This window comes from Oncorhynchus nerka, linkage group LG11 (genome assembly GCF_034236695.1).
Source record: "Oncorhynchus nerka isolate Pitt River linkage group LG11, Oner_Uvic_2.0, whole genome shotgun sequence".
Lineage (NCBI taxonomy): Eukaryota > Metazoa > Chordata > Actinopteri > Salmoniformes > Salmonidae > Oncorhynchus > Oncorhynchus nerka.
In genome coordinates, this window is record NC_088406.1 from 39099477 (window position 1) to 39124372 (window position 24896).

The 24896-nt window shown below is 43.3% G+C and overlaps 1 pseudogene; it reads left to right on the forward strand.

The window, feature by feature from the left end:
- Positions 1 to 404: 404 nt before the first annotated feature.
- Positions 405 to 24856, forward strand: LOC115137784 (glycerophosphodiester phosphodiesterase domain-containing protein 5-like; annotated as a pseudogene).
- The last annotated feature ends 40 nt before the right edge of the window (positions 24857 to 24896 follow it).

Genomic DNA, 24896 nt, shown 5'->3' on the forward strand with positions numbered 1-24896 from the left:
TTCACCCACCTTATTGTGGGAAGCTTGTGGAAGGTTCCCTGAAACGTTTGACCCAAGTTAAACAATTTAAGGTCAATGCTACCAAATACTAATTGAGTGTATGTAAACTTCTGACCCACTGGAAGAAATGAAAGCTGAAATAAATCATGCTCTCTACTATTATTCTGACATTTCACATTCTTAAAATGAAGTGGTGATCCTAACTGACCTAAGACAAGGAATTTGTACTAGGATTAAATGTCAGGAATTGTGAAAAAAACTGAGTTGAAATGTATTTGGCTCAGGTGTATAAACTTCCGACTTCAACTGTAGATGTGTGTACCTTCGCTCAATGGAGTACAGGCTTAACTGAACAAACAATAAAGACGGACAGCAATATGACATTTTATTCAATAGTTTGGGGAATGGCCTCGTCGACAGATGATGTGATGGCAGGTAGCCCTATGCAGGACTCCTGGCATCGAAACCACCCCGCTGGGTGAAAGGAGTTCCAATTATGGCCCTTGTTATTATAGCCGCTGGTGGTGGGGAGGTGGATGGTGCTGAAAGAGAGCAAGTGAGAGAACATGAGTAAATGTACATATAAATACATCCCATGATTTACGCCCGTTTGTTGAGAGAGGAAGGTGATAATTGCAAGAGTGAGCCCATAGGTTAAACAGCTAGCATGAGGAATGTGCATTATTGTGCCGTGCTTATAGGCTATAATGTAAATAGGTGAATGGTTAGTATGGAAAGAGGTAAAGAAATGAGAGGCTATGCTGATGATATGTTTGTATTCGTAGAATAGGAAACAACAGTGATTTATGTTATGCTAAATGGATTAAGTTAAACAAGCATTCAGACCAGCCTTCCTGATTGAACTTTAGTCAACTACATTTTAATCCACTAACTGTACGCTAAATGTCCAAAATGAAAGCAAATAGAGGAAGGTAGATAGTTTGTGTTCTGTTTGGCTAGCCTGATTATCTGATTGTCTGATAGGTAGTAGGCCTTCAGCGCTCTGGAGAAAACGGATCCTATTTTTACCCTAATCTCTTTCCCTAGTCTTAATATCAAATCAAAGTTTATTTGTCACTTGCCCCTGAATACAACAGGTATTCACCTTCCAGTGAAATGCTTACTTAAAGGCCCTAACCAACAGTGCAATTTTAAAGTAAAAAATAGGTATTAGGTGAACAATAGATGAGTAAAGAAATAAAAACAACAGTAAAAAGACAGTGAAAAATAACAGCAGCAAGGCTATAACAGTAGTGAGGCTATATAAAGTAGCGAGGCTATAACAGTAGTAAGGCTATAACAGTAGCAAGGCTATATAAAGTAGCGAGGCTATAACAGTAGCACGGCTATATAAAGTAGTGAGGCTATAACAGTAGCAAGGCTATATACAGTAGAGAGGCTATATAAAGTATTGAGGCTATAACAGTAGCAAGGCTATATAAAGTAGTGAGGCTATAACAGTAGCACGGCTATATAAAGTAGTGAGGCTATAACAGTAGCAAGGCTATATAAGTAGTGAGGCTATAACAGTAGCAAGGCTATATACAGTAGAGAGGCTATATAAAGTAGTGAGGCTATAACAGTAGCAAGGCTATATACAGTAGAGAGGCTATATCAAGTAGTGAGGCTATAACAGTAGCAAGGCTATATACAGTAGAGAGGCTATATACAGTAGAGAGGCTATATCAAGTAGTGAGGCTATAACAGTAGCAAGGCTATATAAAGTAGAGAGGCTATAACAGTAGCGAGGCTATATAAAGTAGAGAGGCTATATACAGTAGTGAGGCTATATACAGTAGCACGGCTATATAAAGTGGTGAGGCTATAACAGTAGCAAGGCTATATACAGTAGCAAGGCTATATACAGTAGCACGGCTATATAAAGTAGTGAGGCTATATAAAGTAGCAAGGCTATATAAAGTAGAGAGGCTATATAAAGTAGTGAGGCTATAACAGTAGCGAGGCTATATACAGTAGAAGCTATATACAGTAGCAAGGCTATATAAAGTAGAGAGGTTATATAAAGTAGTGAGGCTATAACAGTAGCGAGGCTATATACAATAGAGAGGCTATAACAGTAGCAAGGCTATATACAGTAGTGAGGCTATAACAGTAGCAAGACTATATACAGTAGAGGCTATATAAAGTAGTGAGGCTATAACAGTAGTGAGGCTATATACAGTAGAGGCTATATACAGTAGCAAGGCTATATAAAGTAGAGAGGCTATATACAGTAGAGAGGCTATAACAGTAGCACGGCTATATAAAGTAGTGAGGCTATAACAGTAGCGAGGCTATATACAGTAGAGGCTATATACAGTAGCAAGGCTATATAAAGTAGAGAGGCTATATACAGTAGAGAGGCTATAACAGTAGCAAGGCTATATAAAGTAGAGAGGCTATATACAGAGAGGCTATAACAGTAGCAAGGCTATATAAAGTAGAGAGGCTATATACAGAGAGGCTATAACAGTAGCAAGGCTATATACAGTAGTGAGGCTATACCAGTAGCAAGGCTATATAAAGTAGTGAGGCTATAACAGTAGCGAGGCTATATACAGTAGAGGCTATATACAGTAGCAAGGCTATATAAAGTAGAGAGGCTATATACAGTAGAGAGGCTATAACAGTAGCAAGGCTATATAAAGTAGAGAGGCTATATACAGAGAGACTATAACAGTAGCAAGGCTATATAAAGTAGAGAGGCTATATACAGAGAGGCTATAACAGTAGCAAGGCTATATAAAGTAGAGAGGCTATATACAGAGAGGCTATAACAGTAGCAAGGCTATATACAGTAGTGAGGCTATACCAGTAGCAAGGCTATATAAAGTAGAGAGGCTATATACAGTAGAGGCTATATACAGTAGCAAGGCTATATAAAGTAGAGAGGCTATATACAGTAGAGAGGCTATAACAGTAGCAAGGCTATATACAGTAGTGAGGCTATAACAGTAGCAAGGCTATATAAAGTAGTGAGGCTATATACAGTAGAGAGGCTATAACAGTAGCAAGGCTATATACAGTAGTGAGGCTATAACAGTAGCAAGGCTATATAAAGTAGTGAGGATATATACAGTAGAGAGGCTATAACAGTAGCAAGGCTATATAAAGTAAAGAGGCTATATACAGTAGAGAGGCTATAACAGTAGCAAGGCTATATAAAATAGAGAGGCTATATACAGTAGAGAGGCTATAACAGTAGCAAGGCTATATACAGTAGTGAGGCTATAACAGTAGCAAGGATATATAAAGTAGAGAGGCTATATACAGTAGAGAGGCTATAACAGTAGCAAGGCTATATAAAGTAGAGAGGCTATATACAGTAGAGATGCTATAACAGTAGCAAGGCTATATACAGTAGTGAGGCTATAACAATAGCAAGGCTATATAAAGTAGTGAGGCTATATACAGTAGTGAGGCTATATACAGTAGTGAGGCTATATACAGGCACCGGTTAGTCAGGCTAACTGAGGTAGTATATACATGTAGATATGGTTAAAGTGACTATGCATATATGATAAACAGAGAGTAGCAGTAGTATAAAAGAGGGGTTGGTGGGCGGTGGGTGGCGGGACACAATGCAGATAGTCCAGATAGCCAATGTGTGGGGGCACCGGTTAGTTGGGCTAATTGAGGTAGTATAGTTAAAGTGACTATGCATATATGATAAACAGAGAGTAGCAGCAGCGAAAAAGAGAGGTTGGTGGTGGGGGGGGGGGACAATGAAAATAGTCCGGGTAGCCATTTGATTACCTGTCTTATGGCTTTGGGGTAAAAACTGTTGAGAAGCCTTTTGGTCCTAGACTTGGCGCTCCCGTACTGCTTGTCATGCGGTAGTAGAGAGGACAGTCTATGACTGGGGTCTTTTACAATTTTTAGGGCCTTCCTCTGACACCGCCTGGTGTAGAGGTCCTGGAGGGCAGGCAGTTTAGCCCCAGTGAAGTACTGGGCCATACGCACTACCCTCTGTAGTGCCTTGTGGTCGGAGGCCAAATAGTTGCCGTACCAGGCAGTGATGCAACCAGCTCTCGGTGTTACAGCTGATATCTCTAAGCTTATATTTTTGGTTGTGATTGGGTATGACAGTGAACTAAACTCCTAAGGCATTTAGAAGTTAGAAGAAATCAATTGTTAAATATCATACATCTTAAAGTCCAAATATTTATGTAGAAATCACAGATTGTCCCTTTATGCTCCCATCTCTCTCTCTCTCTCTCTCTTTTTCATTCCACAGCTCTCCTTCAATACCGAAAAACTACTGGGACCAAAGACAGTCTCCATTCAGTCTTTTCTGTCCCCTGTCTGTCTCTCCCTCCTTCCCTTCCTCTCTGTCTCTCATCCTCTCTTTCCCTTTTGTCTCTGGGATGCGGGGCTGTAGGTGAGGCTGCGGGTGAGGGTCCGTGTCCAGTCCGAAGCTGGGGAAGCTAAAGGTGGTGCGGCGGCAGCTGCTGCAGAGGTAAACTACTAGTGTCTGTGTGTGTTCACGGTCACGTTCGTTATGGTGATGAGAATACATCTTCTTTAATGAAACGAAGAAACTTAAACAAACTTAAAAAACGAACGTGAAGCTATAATAATAGTGCTGACACAGGCAACTAAACATAGACAATCACCCAAGGAATATGGCTGCCTACTTATGGTTCCCAATCAGAGACAACGATAAACAGCTGCCTCTAATTGAGAACCAATCTAGGCAACCATAGACATACAAAACACCTAGACTAGTAAACAACCCCATAAACATACAAAAACCCTAGACAGGACAAAAACCCAACAAACCACCCCTTGTCACACCCTGACCTATCCAAAATAATAAAGAAAACAAAGATAACTAAGGTCAGGGCGTGACATGCACGTGTGTGTGTTTCTTGTGATGAAGATTCCCTTCTAATTGATAGATGATACAGTACTATAGTATTAGCTGTCGTTAACAGGTAGAATAGTATTGTTATAGTATTATAGTGTGTTGTTCCCAGGTGATATTATATTAATATTGTATTATATTCTTGTGTATTGTATTATATCTTAGTATTATTGTGATTTTATCCAGGTATGAGCACCAGCCGTTTGTGTCGTGTCTGGCTGGTCTGTACGGCTGTCAATGGAGACGCTACCAGAGGGCCAAGTCTCAGCCTGGGGAGTGCTGCTGCAGCAGGGTAGCCTATACACAGGCACACACACACACACACACACACAGAGAAGCACGCACACACACACACACACACACACACACACACACACACACACACACACACACACACACACAGAGAAGCACACACGCACGCTCGCACACACACACAGAGAAGCACGCTCGCACGCACACACACACACAGAGAAGCACGCTCGCACGCACACACACACACAGAGAAGCACGCTCGCACACACACACATACACACACACAGAGAAGCACGCTCGCACGCACACACACACACACACACACACACACACACAGAGAAGCACGCTCGCACACACACACACACAGAGAAGCACGCACACACACAGAGAAGCACGCTCGCACACACACACACATACACACACACAGAGAAGCACGCTCGCACGCACACACACAAACAGAGAAGCACGCTCGCACACATACACACACACACACACACACAGAGAAGCACGCACGCACGCACGCTCGCACACACACACATACACACACAGAGAAGCACGCTCGCACGCACACACACACACAGAGAAGCACGCTCGCACACACACACACACACACACACACAGAGAAGCACACACGCACGCTCGCACACACACACAGAGAAGCACGCTCGCACGCACACACACACACAGAGAAGCACGCACGCACACACACACACAGAGAAGCACGCTCGCACACACACACATACACACACACAGAGACGCACGCTCGCACGCACACACACACACACACACAGAAGCACGCTCGCACACATACACATACACACACAGAGAAGCACGCTCGCACGCACACACACACACACAGAGAAGCACGCTCGCACGCACACACACACACAGAGAAGCACGCTCGCACACACACACACATACACACACACAGAGAAGCACGCTCGCACGCACACACACACACAGAGAAGCACGCTCGCACACACACACACACAGAGAAGCACACACGCACGCACGCTCGCACACACACACATACACACACAGAGAAGCACGCTCGCACGCACACGCACACACAGAGAAGCACGCTCGCACGCACACACACACACAGAGAAGCACGCTCGCACACACACACATACACACACACAGAGAAGCACGCTCGCACACACACACATACACACACAGAGAAGCACGCTCGCACACACATACACACACAGAGAATCACGCTCGCACACATACACATACACACACAGAGAAGCACGCTCGCACTCATACACACACACACACAGAGAAGCACGCTCGCACACACACACACAGACTCAGGCACGTGCACAGGTAGGGTTCAACCAGTGCCCTTCTGTGAAAAAGTGTCTTTGCAGCTCTGTGGATTTTTTTGTTGTTGTTGACAAATTAGCCTACTTTTCAATTTTATTTTGAGTCTTTTGTTGTTTTAATATGAAATGTAACATTAAATTAGGTTATTTCATAAGCTCTTGAATCTCACATAATTACCCCCCTCCCTGTCTTCCCGCTCTTAGAGCGCACTTGTGTCTGACTTGCATGCAGTGACCACTGTCTGTGGGCGCCGACCGGGGAGACTTGAATACTGTTCGAGACAAAGATTGGGACAATTCGACTGCTTGTTAGTAAGAGGAAAATGTCAGCAGCAGAATAAACTCAAATCAAGTAAAAACATGTTTGTTTCGACTGCTTAGCTAACTAGCTAGCTAGAATATTTATATCATAATTCGCTCTGATCAGCTGATAGCCACTCTTTTCCTGATGTCAATCATCTCTCATGGTGTTTAGCCCAAGGAGTCACTGCCTTGCTTGCAGTGTGTGATGAGTGAGTGTGTTGTTGTAGAAAATAAATAGACTGTTCTGCAGCAAGGTGCTCACACTGACTAAAGCGAGAATGTTATCTGAAACACTGACTAAAGCTAGAACGTTATCTGAAACACTGACTAAAGCTAGAACGTTATCTGAAACACTGACTAAAGCTAGAACGTTATCTGAAACACTGACTAAAACTAGAACGTTATCTGAAACACTGACAAAAACTAGAACGTTATCTGAAACACTGACTTAAGCTAGAACGTTATCTGAAACACTGACTAAAGCTAGAACGTTATCTGAAACGCTGACTAAAGCTAGAACGTTATCTGAAACACTGACTAAAGCTAGAACGTTATCTGAAACACTGACTAAAGCTAGAACGTTATCTGAAACACTGACTAAAGCTAGAACGTTATCTGAAACACTGACTAAAGCTAGAACGTTATCTGAAACACTGACTTAAGCTAGAACGTTATCTGAAACACTGACTAAAGCGAGAACGTTATCTGAAACACTGACTAAAGCGAGAACGTTATCTGAAACACTGACTAAAGCTAGAACGTTATCTGAAACACTGACTTAAGCTAGAACGTTATCTGAAACACTGACTAAAACTAGAACGTTATCTGAAACACTGACTAAAGCTAGAACGTTATCTGAAACACTGACTAAAGCGAGAACGTTATCTGAAACACTGACTAAAGCTAGAACGTTATCTGAAACACTGACTAAAGCTAGAACGTTATCTGAAACACTGACTAAAGCTAGAACGTTATCTGAAACACTGACTTAAGCTAGAACGTTATCTGAAACACTGACTTAAGCTAGAACGTTATCTGAAACACTGACTAAAACTAGAACGTTATCTGAAACACTGACTAAAACTAGAACGTTATCTGAAACACTGACTAAAACTAGAACGTTATCTGAAACACTGACTTAAGCTAGAACGTTATCTGAAACACTGACTAAAGCGAGAACGTTATCTGAAACACTGACTAAAGCTAGAACGTTATCTGAAACACTGACTAAAGCTAGAACGTTATCTGAAACACTGACTAAAGCTAGAACGTTATCTGAAACACTGACTAAAGCTAGAACGTTATCTGAAACACTGACTTAAGCTAGATCGTTATCTGAAACAGTGTGTGGTGAGTTTGCTGATAGTGCAGAGTGGACTGGGCACGTGCTGAGTATTGATTCTCTCTCTGCTGACATACTGCAACTGCAGTGTATGTTGTTAATGTTACTGATCTAACCCTTTATAGGAACAATTACTCTCTCTCTCTCTCTTTGACTGCCTCTCTCTCTCTGACCCCCCACTCTCCCTCTATCCCCCCTCGTGTCTCTCCCCTTCTCATCCCCTCTCCCTTCTCTCTCCCCCCCTCTCTTCTTCCTTCTCTCTCTCCTCCAGGTGGAGTGTGGGAGCGTGGTCCTTCTGGTCCTGACCTTCCTCCTCTCCTCTCTGTTCCTCTACTTCTGGAGCCAGGCTCACAACGATTACAATGATTTTGATTGGTGGGTCACGCGCATGCACGACACACAAACACATGTGTACGACACACACACCAAGCAAGCATGCACGCACAGACACACACACACCACACGCACATATATACACACACACACACACCACACATGCACAGATTGTACTACAGTATATGTATGCATTGCAGGTTTAACTTTGAGACTCTGGGATTCTGGTTCCCCTGGTCTCTGGTGCTGCTGGTTGTTGCTGCTGCTCTTTTCTCCTACATCTCTCTGCTGCTGGTGAGAACTAGAACTACTACTATAAATACTACTATACGTATACTACTGATATTACTGTACTATTTCTACTGTTACTACTACTGTGCAACTACTGTTGCCCGTTTCTCCTACATCTCTCTGCTGCTGGTGAGAACTAGTAATACTACTATACATACTATACATACATACTACGTACTATACTTGTATTAATACTATTACTATAATATTATTACTACTATTATATTGCTGCTGCTCTGCTGCTGGTGAGAACTATAGTACTATCACTATATGAATTATATGCTAATGCTGCTGCTCTCTTCAGTACTACTACATTACTATACCACTGTACTGCTGCTACTCTCTTCAGTACTACTACATTACTATACCACTGTACTGCTGCTACTCTCTTCAGTACTACTACATTACTATACCACTGTACAGCTGCTGCTCTCTTCAGTACTACTACATTACTATACCACTGTACAGCTGCTGCTCTCTTCAGTACTACTACATTACTATACCACTGTACTGCTGCTACTCTCTTCAGTACTACTACATTACTATACCACTATACTACTGCTGCTCTCTTCAGTACTACTACATTACTATACCACTGTACTACTGCTGCTCTCTTCAGTACTACTACATTACTATACCACTGTACTGCTGCTACTCTCTTCAGTACTACTACATTACTATACCACTGTACTACTGCTGCTCTCTTCAGTACTACTACATTACTATACCACTGTACTACTGCTATTCTCTTCAGTACTACTACATTACTATACCACTGTACTACTGCTGCTCTCTTCAGTACTACTACATTACTATACCACTGTACTACTGCTGCTCTCTTCAGTACTACTACATTACTATACCACTGTACTGCTGCTGCTCTCTTCAGTACTACTACATTACTATACCACTGTACTACTGCTGCTCTCTTCAGTACTACTACATTACTATACCACTGTACTGCTGCTACTCTCTTCAGTACTACTACATTACTATACCACTGTACTACTGCTGCTCTCTTCAGTACTACTACATTACTATACCACTGTACTACTGCTGCTCTCTTCAGTACTACTACATTACTATACCACTGTACTACCTGCTGCTCTCTTCAGTACTACTACATTACTATACCACTGTACTGCTGCTGCTCTCTTCAGTACTACTACATTACTATACCACTGTACTGCTGCTGCTCTCTTCAGTACTACTACATTACTATACCACTGGACTACTGCTGCTCTCTTCAGTACTACTACATTACTATATCACTGTACTAATGCTGCTCTCTTCAGTACTACTGCATTACTATACCACTGTACTGCTGCTGCTCTCTTCAGTACTACTACATTACTATACCACTGTACTACTGCTGCTCTCTTCAGTACTACTACATTACTATACCACTGTACTGCTGCTACTCTCTTCAGTACTACTACATTACTATACCACTGTACTACTGCTACTCTCTTCAGTACTACTACATTACTATACCACTGTACTACTGCTGCTCTCTTCAGTACTACTACATTACTATACCACTGTACTGCTGCTACTCTCTTCAGTACTACTACATTACTATACCACTGTACTACTGCTGCTCTCTTCAGTACTACTACATTACTATACCACTGTACTGCTGCTACTCTCTTCAGTACTACTACATTACTATACCACTGTACTGCTGCTATTCTCTTCAGTACTACTACATTACTATACCACTGTACTACTGCTGCTCTCTTCAGTACTACTACATTACTATACCACTGTACTACTGCTGCTCTCTTCAGTACTACTACATTACTATACCACTGTACTGCTGCTACTCTCTTCAGTACTACTACATTACTATACCACTGTACTGCTGCTATTCTCTTCAGTACTACTACATTACTATACCACTGTACTACTGCTGCTCTCTTCAGTACTACTACATTACTATACCACTGTACTGCTGCTGCTCTCTTCAGTACTACTACATTACTATACCACTGTACTACTGCTGCTCTCTTCAGTACTACTACATTACTATATCACTGTACTGCTGCTACTCTCTTCAGTACTACTACATTACTATACCACTGTACTGCTGCTGCTCCTTTCAGTACTACTACATTACTATACCACTGTACTGCTGCTACTCTCTTCAGTACTACTACATTACTATACCACTGTACTACTGCTGCTCTCTTCAGTACTACTACATTACTATACCACTGTACTGCTGCTACTCTCTTCAGTACTACTACATTACTATACCACTGTACTACTGCTGCTCTCTTCAGTACTACTACATTACTATACCACTGTACTGCTGCTGCTCCTTTCAGTACTACTACATTACTATACCACTGTACTGCTGCTACTCTCTTCAGTACTACTACATTACTATACCACTGTACTGCTGCTGCTCTCTTCAGTACTACTACATTACTATACCACTGTACTGCTGCTACTCTCTTCAGTACTACAGTACTATACCACTGTACTATTAGTACTACATTACCACTGTACTACTGCTGCTCTCTTCAGTACTACTACATTACTATACCACTGTACTACCTGCTGCTCTCTTCAGTACTACTACATTACTATACCACTGTACTGCTGCTGCTCTCTTCAGTACTACTACATTACTATACCACTGGACTACTGCTGCTCTCTTCAGTACTACTACATTACTATATCACTGTACTAATGCTGCTCTCTTCAGTACTACTGCATTACTATACCACTGTACTGCTGCTGCTCTCTTCAGTACTACTACATTACTATACCACTGTACTACTGCTGCTCTCTTCAGTACTACTACATTACTATACCACTGTACTACTGCTGCTCTCTTCAGTACTACTACATTACTATACCACTGTACTGCTGCTGCTCTCTTCAGTACTACTACATTACTATACCACTGTACTACTGCTGCTCTCTTCAGTACTACTACATTACTATACCACTGTACTACTGCTACTCTCTTCAGTACTACTACATTACTATACCACTGTACTACTGCTGCTCTCTTCAGTACTACTACATTACTATACCACTGTACTGCTGCTACTCTCTTCAGTACTACTACATTACTATACCACTGTACTACTGCTACTCTCTTCAGTACTACTACATTACTATACCACTGTACTACTGCTGCTCTCTTCAGTACTACTACATTACTATACCACTGTACTGCTGCTACTCTCTTCAGTACTACTACATTACTATACCACTGTACTACTGCTGCTCTCTTCAGTACTACTACATTACTATACCACTGTACTGCTGCTACTCTCTTCAGTACTACTACATTACTATACCACTGTACTGCTGCTATTCTCTTCAGTACTACTACATTACTATACCACTGTACTACTGCTGCTCTCTTCAGTACTACTACATTACTATACCACTGTACTACTGCTGCTCTCTTCAGTACTACTACATTACTATACCACTGTACTGCTGCTACTCTCTTCAGTACTACTACATTACTATACCACTGTACTGCTGCTATTCTCTTCAGTACTACTACATTACTATACCACTGTACTACTGCTGCTCTCTTCAGTACTACTACATTACTATACCACTGTACTGCTGCTACTCTCTTCAGTACTACTACATTACTATACCACTGTACTGCTGCTGCTCTCTTCAGTACTACTACATTACTATACCACTGTACTGCTGCTGCTCCTTTCAGTACTACTACATTACTATACCACTGTACTGCTGCTACTCTCTTCAGTACTACTACATTACTATACCACTGTACTGCTGCTACTCTCTTCAGTACTACTACATTACTATACCACTGTACTGCTGCTGCTCTCTTCAGTACTACTACATTACTATACCACTGTACTGCTGCTACTCTCTTCAGTACTACTACATTACTATACCACTGTACTGCTGCTACTCTTCAGTACTACAGTACTATACTACATTCTTCAGTACTACTATTACCACTGTACTGCTGCTGCTCTCTTCAGTACTACTACATTACTATACCACTGTACTACTGCTGCTCTCTTCAGTACTACTACATTACTATACCACTGTACTGCTGCTACTCTCTTCAGTACTACTACATTACTATACCACTGTACTGCTGCTACTCTCTTCAGTACTACTACATTACTATACCACTGTACTGCTGCTCTCTTCAGTACTACTACATTACTATACCACTGTACTGCTGCTGCTCTCTTCAGTACTACTACATTACTATACCACTGTACTGCTGCTACTCTCTTCAGTACTACTACATTACTATACCACTGTACTGCTGCTCTCTTCAGTACTACTACATTACTATACCACTGTACTGCTGCTACTCTCTTCAGTACTACTACATTACTATACCACTGTACAGCTGCTGCTCTCTTCAGTACTACTACATTACTATACCACTGTACTACTGCTGCTCTCTTCAGTACTACTACATTACTATACCACTGTACTGCTGCTACTCTCTTCAGTACTACTACATTACTATACCACTGTACTGCTGCTGCTCTCTTCAGTACTACTACATTACTATACCACTGTACAGCTGCTGCTCTCTTCAGTACTACTACATTACTATACCACTGGACTACTGCTGCTCTCTTCAGTACTACTACATTACTATACCACTGTACTACTGCTGCTCTCTTCAGTACTACTACATTACTATACCACTGTACTGCTGCTACTCTCTTCAGTACTACTACATTACTATACCACTGTACTGCTGCTGCTCTCTTCAGTACTACTACATTACCACTGTACTACTGCTGCTCTCTTCAGTACTACTACATTACCACTGTACTACTGCTGCTCTGTTCATTTACATCTCTATGTTGGTGTCTTGCAGGTACTGGCAGTGTGTTTACTGTCTGAGGGACAGAGGTTGTACCTTCACTGGAGTCACAAGGTATCTCCCATCCTCCATGGAGTACAGCACACAGTCAAATCAAATCACATTTTATTTGTCACATACACATGTTTAGCAGATGTTATTGCGGGTGTAGTGAAATACTTGTGTTTCTAGCTCCAACAGGGCAGTAATATCTAACAATACACACAATCTAAAGTAACGGAATGGAATTAAGAATATATAAATATATGGATGAGCAATGTCAGAGCAGCATAAACTAAGATACAGTAGAATAGAATATAATACAGTATATACTTATGAGATGAGTAATGCATAGACTAAGATACAGTAGAATAGAATATAATACACTATATACTTATGAGATGAGTAATGCATAGACTAAGATACAGTAGAATAGAATATAATACAGTATATACTTATGAGATGAGTAATGCATAGACTAAGATACGGTAGAATAGTATAGATTACACTATATACATATGAGATGAGTAATGCATAGACTCAGATACAGTAGAATATAATACATTATATACTTATGAGATGAGTAATGCAAAATATGTAAACATTATTTAAGTGACTAGTGTTCCAATGACTAAAGTGGCCAGTGATTTCAAGTATATGTATATAGGGCAGCAGCCTCTAATTCACACACACACACATCATCTGTGAAGAAGCACAGACTGATCTGGATGACACATATGTTGATTAGTCCTTTGATATTTTTCTGTGTTAGATGGGGATTGTGGTGACCCTGGCATTCGCTGTCAGTGCCACGGCTGTTCTGTCTGAGGTGTGGAGTAAAGAGTGGAAGACCCTCCTCCTCTCCCTGCAGGTTGGCTAGTCTAGCTGTCACTCACACATACACAGACCAATAAAATCAAGCGACCCAAAGTGACAATGTGAAATGTGTATGTTCAGTTGTCTGCATTGTGATATGAACCTTTCGCTGTCTCCCCTTCTCTATTGCCTAGGTCACAGCCCCCTTTCTTCATGTAGGCGGGGTTTTATTTATGACTCTCCTGTCCTGGCCAATAGCGCTGCACTTTTTTCGCATGAACAAGAGAGGTAAGTGCTCCGATTGGCTGCTGTAAAACAAGTCCAGTTTCTGGTCGTGTTCCCCTGCTCAGTCGTTCCGGACAAATGCCAGATTTTTCAAAGCCTGGATAGGTATTTTACGTATCAGCTAACCACATCTATGTTATAGCAACCTGGTGTCCAACTGCACGGTCAAGGATGTGGCACACAACCATTGGTTGACGCATGCAACATCTGAGCAGAAGAACGCAACCCCTGTTGACTGAGACTTAGAAGAAACTTTTCAGAGTTGTAAACCTGACATAGACACTGCATTGTGTGGATTGTTGTGAATTGTTAAATATTACTGCACTGTTGGAGCTAGAAACACAAGCATTTCACTACACTCGCAATAACATCTGCTAAATGTGTATGTGAAAATGAAATTTGATTTGATGACGCACACTCTGTGCTTCGCTTTCTCTCTCTCTTTTTCCCTCTATCTCTCGCTCTCTCTTGTTTCTCTGTCATCTCCATGGTCACTGTTCTGAGTTGTCGTGTTGACGTGAAGCTGTAGGTGGACTAGCTGACTCATGTCTGGCCTCTCTGTGGAGGATAATGACACACACACACTTAAGCTGTGTCAGGTGTACAGTAGTCTGATTTAAAGGGGCAATCTGCGGTTCACACAATAACAAACGACTCCCGTCACCTATTGTGGTAAACAGCTACGGGATGGGGCTGGAGAAATGTAACCACTCTTACCAGATTCATAGACCAAGTGTTTATACATTCATGAGGCATTCATAAATCATTCAATAAATCAATGGGTAAATAAAAATGGATGTAGCAATCACAGATTGCCCCTTTAAGCTCTGATTTCATCATTAAGACTTGTATAACTAGAATTAGAACACTGGATCTCTGCTAGAGAGCCTGTTCCAGTATGAGGTTGTTGTGAAATATGGTCACGCTCTCTCTCGCTCTCTCGCTCTCTATGGCTCTCTCGCTCTCTATGGCTCTCTCTCACTCTCTCGCTCTCTATGGCTCTCTCGCTCTCTCTTGCTCTCTATGGCTCTCTCGCTCTCTTGCTCTCTATGGCTCTCTCGCCCTCTTGCTCTCTCTCTTTCTCTCTCTCTAGTGCATCAGGTGTGTCTGTTGGGTGTGTACCTGGGTGTATTGTTCAGTCTGTACCTGGTTCCTCTGGCCATGTATTCTCCTGCATCAGAGAAGCTGGAACCCTGGGGCCAAAACCAACACTCCTCGGACACAGAGGAGCTCCCATGGTACATATCTATATATCAATGACATCATTATCAATATTATCACTATCTATATATTACATTATTATCAATAGTATCACTATCTATATATAACAGTATTATCAACATTATCATTATCAATAACTTCATTATCAATATTATCACTATATATATATAACATTATCATCTATCAATAACTTCATTATCAATATTATCACTATCAATACCATCATTATCAATATTATCACTATCAATCAATACAACACACAAGATACAGTATGGCACAGAAACGTTCCCATGGTAAATCCAGTGGCATTACTTTAACACAGAGGCTCTGGCCTGATGTTACTTTAGAGAGTCAGAGAAGAGACTCAGTTCCTGATTAGAATAAAGTCTGGCACTGGAAAATGTACTTTACTTTGATGCCCTTGTATTGGAAATCTCGCGCACCGCTCCAGCGCTCTGCTAAAAACCGCTCCGGCGCTCCATGTCCTTTTCTACCGCTCTGCTAAAAACCGCTCCGGCGCTCCATGTCCTTTTCTACCGCTCTGCTAAAAACCGCTCCGGCGCTCCATGTCCTTTTCTACCGCTCTGCTAAAAACCGCTCCAGCGCTCCATGTCCTTTTCTACCGCTCTGCTAAAAACCGCTCCGGCGCTCCATGTCCTTTTCTACCGCTCTGCTAAAAACCTCTCCGTCCTTTTCTACCGCTCTGCTAAAAACCGCTCCGGCGCTCCATGTCCTTTTCTACCGCTCTGCTAAAAACCGCTCCGGCGCTCCATGTCCTTTTCTACCGCTCTGCTAAAAACCGCTCCGGCGCTCCATGTCCTTTTCTACCCCTCTGCTAAAAACCGCTCCGGCGCTCCATGTCCTTTTCTACCGCTCTGCTAAAAACCGCTCCGGCGCTCCATGTCCTTTTCGTCCTTTTCTACCGCTCTGCTAAAAACCGCTCCGGTGCTCTATGTCCTTTTCTACCGCTCTGCTAAAAACCGCTCCGGCGCTCTATGTCCTTTTCTACCGCTCTGCTAAAAACCGCTCCGGCGCTCCATGTCCTTTTCGTCCTTTTCTACCGCTCTGCTAAAAACCGCTCCGGTGCTCTATGTCCTTTTCTACCGCTCTGCTAAAAACCGCTCCGGCGCTCCATGTCCTTTTCTACCGCTCTGCTAAAAACCGCTCCGGCGCTCCATGTCCTTTTCTACCGCTCTGCTAAAACCGCTCCGGCGCTCCATGTCCTTTTCTACCGCTCTGCTAAAAACCGCTCCGGCGCTCCATGTCCTTTTCTACCGCTCTGCTAAAAACCGCTCCGGCGCTCCATGTCCTTTTCTACCGCTCTGCTAAAAACCGCTCCGGCGCTCCATGTCCTTTTCTACCGCTCTGCTAAAAACCGCTCCGGCGCTCCATGTCCTTTTCTACCGCTCTGCTAAAAACCTCTCCGGCGCTCCATGTCCTTTTCTACCGCTCTGCTAAAAACCGCTCCGGCACTCTATGTCCTTTTCTACCGCTCTGCTAAAAACCGCTCCGGCGCTCCATGTCCTTTTCTACCGCTCTGCTAAAAACCTCTCCGGCGCTCCATGTCCTTTTCTACCGCTCTGCTAAAAACCTCTCCGGCGCTCCATGTCCTTTTCTACCGCTCTGCTAAAAACCGCTCCGGCGCTCCATGTCCTTTTCTACTGCTCTGCTAAAAACCGCTCCGGTGCTCTGTCCTTTTCTACCGCTCTGCTAAAAACCGCTCCGCTCCGGCGCTCCATGTCCTTTTCTACCGCTCTGCTAAAAAAACGCTCCGCACTCACATGAAAAAAAATCTGCCATACCAAATTCGCTCTATTCATTAAAATCACAATTGAATCAACACCCATCTATTTTTATGACTACTTGGACCTAACGATTGTTTTTTACGTGTTGAAACCAAACCACATGGATTTGAATGAAAAGTATTTGAATTAACATGAAAAGGTAAATGAAAGAAGCGAACATCGTTTCAAATTGGCTACATGTCATATTAATTTTAAAGACTTATTCATATTAAAGACTATTCTACAAAGAAATACATTACATCAGCATTTAAACAACATTTTGTTTTATTAAATCATTATAGTCTATAAATTGTGCATATAGGCTGTAACTTAGAACTTAAATGAAAAATGCCTTATTAGGGTCAGTCTACAGTGCCTTTGAATTGATTTTTAGAAACATGAGATTGGCCAGAGTCTGTGTCTTAAGGCTCATGTGACGGTGCCTGGGGAGCCGGTCAGCAGTGGAGAATATCCCCTCCACACTTGCAGAGCCACTGGGGATGTTTAACACCCTTTTGGCTGCTCTTGACAGGCTGGGCAGAGATGCAGAGTTGTTGTTTTTATGTTCCTATAGGTAGGATTTTAGGCAAAATAACCAAATCAGTATGGAAAGCTCCTTGACAGTGGCAATATGCCAGGCCTATAGAGTCTAAATCAATTATGGCCTATAGAGTCTAAATCAATTATGGCCTATAGAGTCAAAATCAATTATGGCCAAAGAGTCAAAATCAATTATGGCCTATAGAGTCAAAATCAATTATGGCCTATAGAGTCAAAATCAATTATGGCCTATAGAGTCAAAATCAATTATGGCCTATAGAGTCAAAATCAATTATGGCCTATAGAGTCAAAATCAATAATGGCCTATTGAGTTAAAATCAATTATGGCCTATTGAGTCAAAATCAATTATGGCCTATTGAGTCAAAATCAATTAAGGCCTATTTAGTCAAAATCAATTATGGCCTATTGAGTCAAAATCAATTATGGCCTATTGAGTTAAAATCAATTATGGCCTATTGAGTCCAAATCAATTATGGCCTATTGAGTCAAAATCAATTATGGCCTATTGAGTCAAAATCAATTATGGCCTATTGTGTAGATAATAAAACGGAAATGAACGCAACATTTAAGAGATCTGATGTTTAGTTCATAAATACTTTGTTACAATGACACACTTAGTTATCTATCCACCTCGTTCTTTTCTTTTAGCATGTGCACGTAGTATGTACACCATCATGCTTCAGGATACCTTTCTTTTCAGATTCCACAATTATTATTTAATTATGGACACTACATCACCTCACTCCCTCTCTTGTTCTTGGTCCTCATCTTTGTCACATTGATTTAGTCACATTGATTTAGCACTTGTGTGTTTTATCAGTTTCTTTATGAAAATATTTAGTGAACTCAATGACAGTAGCTAAAGCAAGGGGATATAGCAGCACACAAGTAGACTACAAATGCATGCTGGGCCGGGAATGCCCTCAGCTGGTGAGGTGAGTGCTACTGGAGACCAAATTGGAGCTGTCGAGAAGGCTGACGCTCCAGCCTTTAGGAATCTCGCACCAGGCTCCAGTCAAATTGGGAACGCTCTGCTCCTCGCTCCGCTCACAGACCTTGGTGTGTTCGTGCTTGTCTGTCCTCTAACAGCTTGCTCCAGAGAACACTCTAATGTCCTTTGAGAGTGCAGTGGAGGCTGGAGTGGACGGGCTGGAGACTGACATCACTATAAGGTACACACCCCTCTCTGTCTTGTTTTGTTTGTCTGTCCCCTTCTGATCCCTGTAATAGCCCCGTGTCCTGGCTAGCTTTGACCCCTGTCCTAACTTGTCCTGTCCTGGCAGCCTTGTACTAATCCTAGAGATCAGACATTAGCGTTAGCGTCCCTCCACTCCTCACAGTTAATGGGATTACAGCCTAACTAATCCAGTTAGAGGTTAGTACTCCTGTCCAGGCCTGCTAGCCTGGCGCTGGCTGTGTTCTCTATGTGGCCTTTAGCATTAGCATGTAGGACGCAGACCTGGACTCAAATACTATTTCAAATCATTTCAGGTACTTTAGCTGGGTTTGAGAAGCTGGGAGGGTGTAATGGAGTTAGCCTGGTGTAATGGAACCGCCCATCAGGCACTCCAGGAAGGCTAAAGCAAACGCTCAAAGTATTTGAAAGATTTAAAATAGTACATGCATTTGAAACGGGCCTGTTAGCAGGACCTTAGCTAGCAGACCTAGTGAATCTTCACCTGAGACCTGCCACACATGTCTGTCTTGACTATGTGAACGGCAGCACCAAATCTCTCCCCTCCCCCTTCTCTCTCTCCTAGTGCTGATGGCGTTCCGTTTGTGATGCATGACCTCACCCTGCAGAGGACCACTAACGTAGAGGAGGTGTTTCCTAACAGAACACACACACCTGCTGCCCTGTTCACCTGGTCTGATGTACAGCTGCTCAACGCTGGGGCCTGGTTCCTCTCTGTAAGGACACTCACACTTTTGAATGGAGACACAAACACACACACACACAGTAGCTGACTTCAGCGCCATGGGTTAGTTAGTAGCTGTATTACAGACCGCTTTATACATCTCTCTCTCTCCGCCCCCCCCTCTCCCTCCCAGTGGGATCCTTTTGGCACGGTGTCCTCTCTGTCTCCAGAGCAGCGAGCGCTAGCTGCCAACCAGACTGTTCCCTCCCTGGCTGAAGTTCTGGACGTAGCGAATCGGACGGGCAGGACAGTGTTGTTTGACCTGAGACGGCCTCCTCCTGGACACCCTTATAGAGACAACTACCTCAACATCACCCTCGACCTCATACACACACACATCAACTCCAGCCAAGTATGTGTGTGGCTGGGGGGTGATGGGGGGGGACCATGTTACAGGACCATGTTAGAAAGGCCTGCCGCCATGCTCTTATAAGGGACAGACTTTTTAAAGAGTGTGTGTGTGTGTGTGTGTGTGTAGGTGCTGTGGCTGCCATCAGATCAGAGAGGGGAGATACAGCAGGTGGATCCAGAGCTGCAACAGACAGCCGGACAGACTGCCTCTATTCAGGAACTACAGGACAACCACATCACTTCCCTCAACCTGCATTACAGCACCATGTCTCTACAACACATCAGGTACACACCCACACACACATGATGTACTAGAAAACGTCTCACTCCTCACCCACCATGAATGTGTGTGTTTCAGTAAGTACAGGTCGGTGAACATCAGTGTGAACCTGTATGTAGTGAACCAGCCGTGGCTCTACTCTCTGGCCTGGTGCAGTGGAGCATCCTCTGTTACCACCAACAACATGCTGCTGAGAGATATACACACACCTCTGCTCCTTGTGGTGAGACACACACACCTCTGCTCCTTGTGGTGAGACACACACACACCTCTGCTCCTTGTGGTGAGACACACACACACACCTTTGCTCCTTGTGGTGAGACACACACACACACCGCTGCTCCTTGTGGTGAGACACACACACACACCTCTGCTCCTTGTGGTGAGACACACACACCTCTGCTCCTTGTGGTGAGACACACACACACCTCTGCTCCTTGTGGTGAGACACACACACACACACCTTTGCTCCTTGTGGTGAGACACACACACACACCGCTGCTCCTTGTGGTGAGACACACACACACACCGCTGCTCCTTGTGGTGAGAGACACACACACCTCTGCTCCTTGTGGTGAGACACACACACACACCTCTGCTCCTTGTGGTGAGAGACACACACACCTCTGATCCTTGTGGTGAGACACACACACACACCTCTGCTCCTTGTGGTGAGACACACACACACACCTCTGCTCCTTGTGGTGAGACACACACACACACCTCTGCTCCTTGTGGTGAGACACACACAGACACACACACACACCTCTGCTCCTTGTGGTGAGACACACACACACACCTCTGCTCCTTGTGGTGAGACACACACACACACACACACCTCTGCTCCTTGTGGTGAGACACACACACACACCTCTGCTCCTTGTGGTGAGACACACACACACACACATCTCTGCTCCTTGTGGTGAGACACACACACACACACACCGCTGCTCCTTGTGGTTAGACACACACACACACACACCATTTTCTTCGTTCCAGCCATTATTATGAGCCGTCCTCCCCTCAGCAGCCTCCTGTGACACACACACACACTGCTAATCAACATGGGAGGCACACACACACACACGTTCTCGTTATGGTGAGACGCACGCACAAACACACACTAATGTCTTCACATGTGTTTCCCAACCCTTACAGACTCCAGAGCAGTACAGTGTGATGTGGGTTCTGACTGACCTGGTCTCTGCTGCTCTTATCGTCTGCATCTTCATATTCCACTGGTGAGTTCACACGTTTCTACATACATGTCAAAGGTGTGTGAGTGAGATGATTTCAGTGGAAAATATAATGGGTTAGTTAGGTATAGGTGTGTCTGTAAGGTGTGTCTGTATGTGTGTGTGTGTGAAGTGTGCTATTTCTCCCTGTCCTACAGGTGGCGTGAGCGAGGCTTACACTTCTGGTCAGGCAGTCGGCAGACACACAAGACAGGGCCTTATAGCAAGTTCCGGACCGGTAAGGACAACAACAATATCATAGTAAATACTGTACATCACTGTAGCCCTCTCCCATTGGACTAGTCTCCTACTTGTGGAAACACAGGGGCATATACTAAAAAGCACACCGACATTTTAATCTCTTGCATATCTGTACAGTTTATGAGCTGGATTAGCTGTTTGTTTCTGACATTCAATTCTAAAATAATCTCTGCTCAATGCCCGTGGTGTTCTAACCCTCTAGTTTGTTGGACACATAACATGAAAAAGCCTGTTTCATCAGAGGCAGTATGTTGGTGCATTTTTAAGGCAGTGTACAGCCGTGCACCTCCAGGATGATTTGATATTTGACTTGGAATGCCGGAGTAAATGATTCTGTGTTCTGTCTGTGCCTTAGATCCAGTGGAGTCAGGGAGGGGTCGATGGAATCCCTTCCACTCAGAGTCTCCCACTAGAACCCTCATCTCCCTCCCTCTGGACCTTAACCCATGAACCACTCAACTCGCGAACCCTGCATGAACCAATGAACCTCCCATGAACCCTCTGGTTCTCAACCCTTGAAACCTGCATGAACCACTGAACCTCCCATGAACCATTCCCAAACCATTGGACCTCAACCCACACATGACCCCTGCACCAACCGCTGACCTGAACCTCAACTACCCCACCCCTGACCTCTAACCCCTATCCTTTGCCCGGCAGAGCTCAGCGACGTCTGGTCCATCTCCAGTGGGAATGTCCGAACGGAACTACGGACCCCCAGTACCCTCCACACCATCACAGAGGAGTAACACACAGACACTCACACAGAGGCATATAAGTACACACACACACACACTCACCCAGTCACACACACACAAAGTGTGAACGCACAAGGAAAACGGGGAGGAAAACAAGAGGAGGAACTGAATGTGTAAAAAGAGGAAGAGGGTGATGTAATGTGAAAGATGAGTCAGTATTTTGATCATCCTGACTAAGACTGTTGTTCCTGTTTCCTCACCTGACCAGCTCATTCACACTCATTCTGGTGACCACTGGAACTACACAACTGAACTGCTCAAGTATGAAGTATACACTGAACAAAAATATAAATGCAACATGTAAAGTGTTGGTCCCATGTTTCATGAGCTGAAATAAGAAATCCCAGACATTTTCCATACGCACAAAAAGCTTATTTCTCTCAAATTTTGTGCACAAATTTGTTTACATCCCTGTTAGTGAGCATTTCTCCTTTGCCAAAATAATCCATCCACCTGACAGGTGTGACATGTCAAGAAGCTGATTAAACAGCATGATCATTACACAGGTGCACCTTGTCCTGGGGACAATAAATGCCCACTTCAAAATGTGCACTTTTGTCACACAACACAATGTCACAGATGACTCAAGTTTTGAGGGAGCGTGTAATTGGCATGCTGACTGCAGGAATGTCCACCAGAGAATTGAATGTTAATTTCTCTACCATAAGCTGCATGGTAGAGAATTTGGCAGTATGTCCAACCAGCCTCAGAACCACAGACCACGTGTAACCACTCCATCCCAGGACCTCCACATCCAGCTTCTTCACCTGAAGGATCGTCTGGGGGGGGGGGCACGGCTCCCCAGTGGGTGGGCCTATGCCCTCCATGGCTGCACCCCTACCCAGTCATGTGAAATACATAGATTAGTGCCTAATGACTTCATTTCAATTGACTGATTTCTTTCTATGAACTGTAACTCAGTAAAATCTTTGAAATGGTTGCATGTTGTGTTTACATTTTTGTTCAGTATATATTTGTTGTTCTCATAACTGCACAGACATCAGCTGCATTAGAGGAATTGATGAATAGTGTCTTGTATTTTGTGTGTGAGTGAGTGGATGCAGGTGAACACTGACTGTACTGTGGTTTTAATGATCATCAGTTGATATACAGCGTCTGCTTCTGCAAACATACATCTATCTATCATGAGATCTACTTTATTTTGAGGTTGTAGAAGCTATGTGAGTATGACTTTCAGGTGTTGTGTGGAAAGTTGCTGGTTTCAGGTGTCTGAGGGTTGGTTGGTTGGTAATGGCTCTGTGGACAGTGTTGAGCGGGAGACAGTAGATCTAAGTGCCATAGGAGACACACTGTCCACAAGCCACTGGCCAGCCATACAGAGGATAGAAGAGAGGTTTTAGGGGGCTTCTACAGAACTTTTGTAATTATCTGAAGCCTTCTAGAACTCTCACAATACATTCTAGAACACTCCAAGACAAAACAAATACATGTTGACAATCTGTATGTTCACAGTAAACCAACTAACAACAGAGCAGTTGATATTCTGATGACCAGAGGGTAAAATAATGATGTTCTGCCATTGGTGGAATTGCACTCCGCCTTGCTTGCATTAGAGACCGCTAGGCTATACAAATACCATGCTATCAGGAATCGAAACCTATATTTGGTCCCAACAATGATTCAAAGGTATCAAACACTCTGAATGTAATTGTTGTTAAATAGCAAAAGGCTACATAGTATTTCTGGTCGTTTTCTGTTTAACAGGATGACCATTTTGTTTGAATGTATGAGCCTTCTCAATGTTTACTCTACCTATTTTCTGACTGTAAATGGTAATACCTGATATTAAACATCTTTAAAGGGTTGAGTTGGTTGTTTATTCATTGATTAACCCATTTGATTCC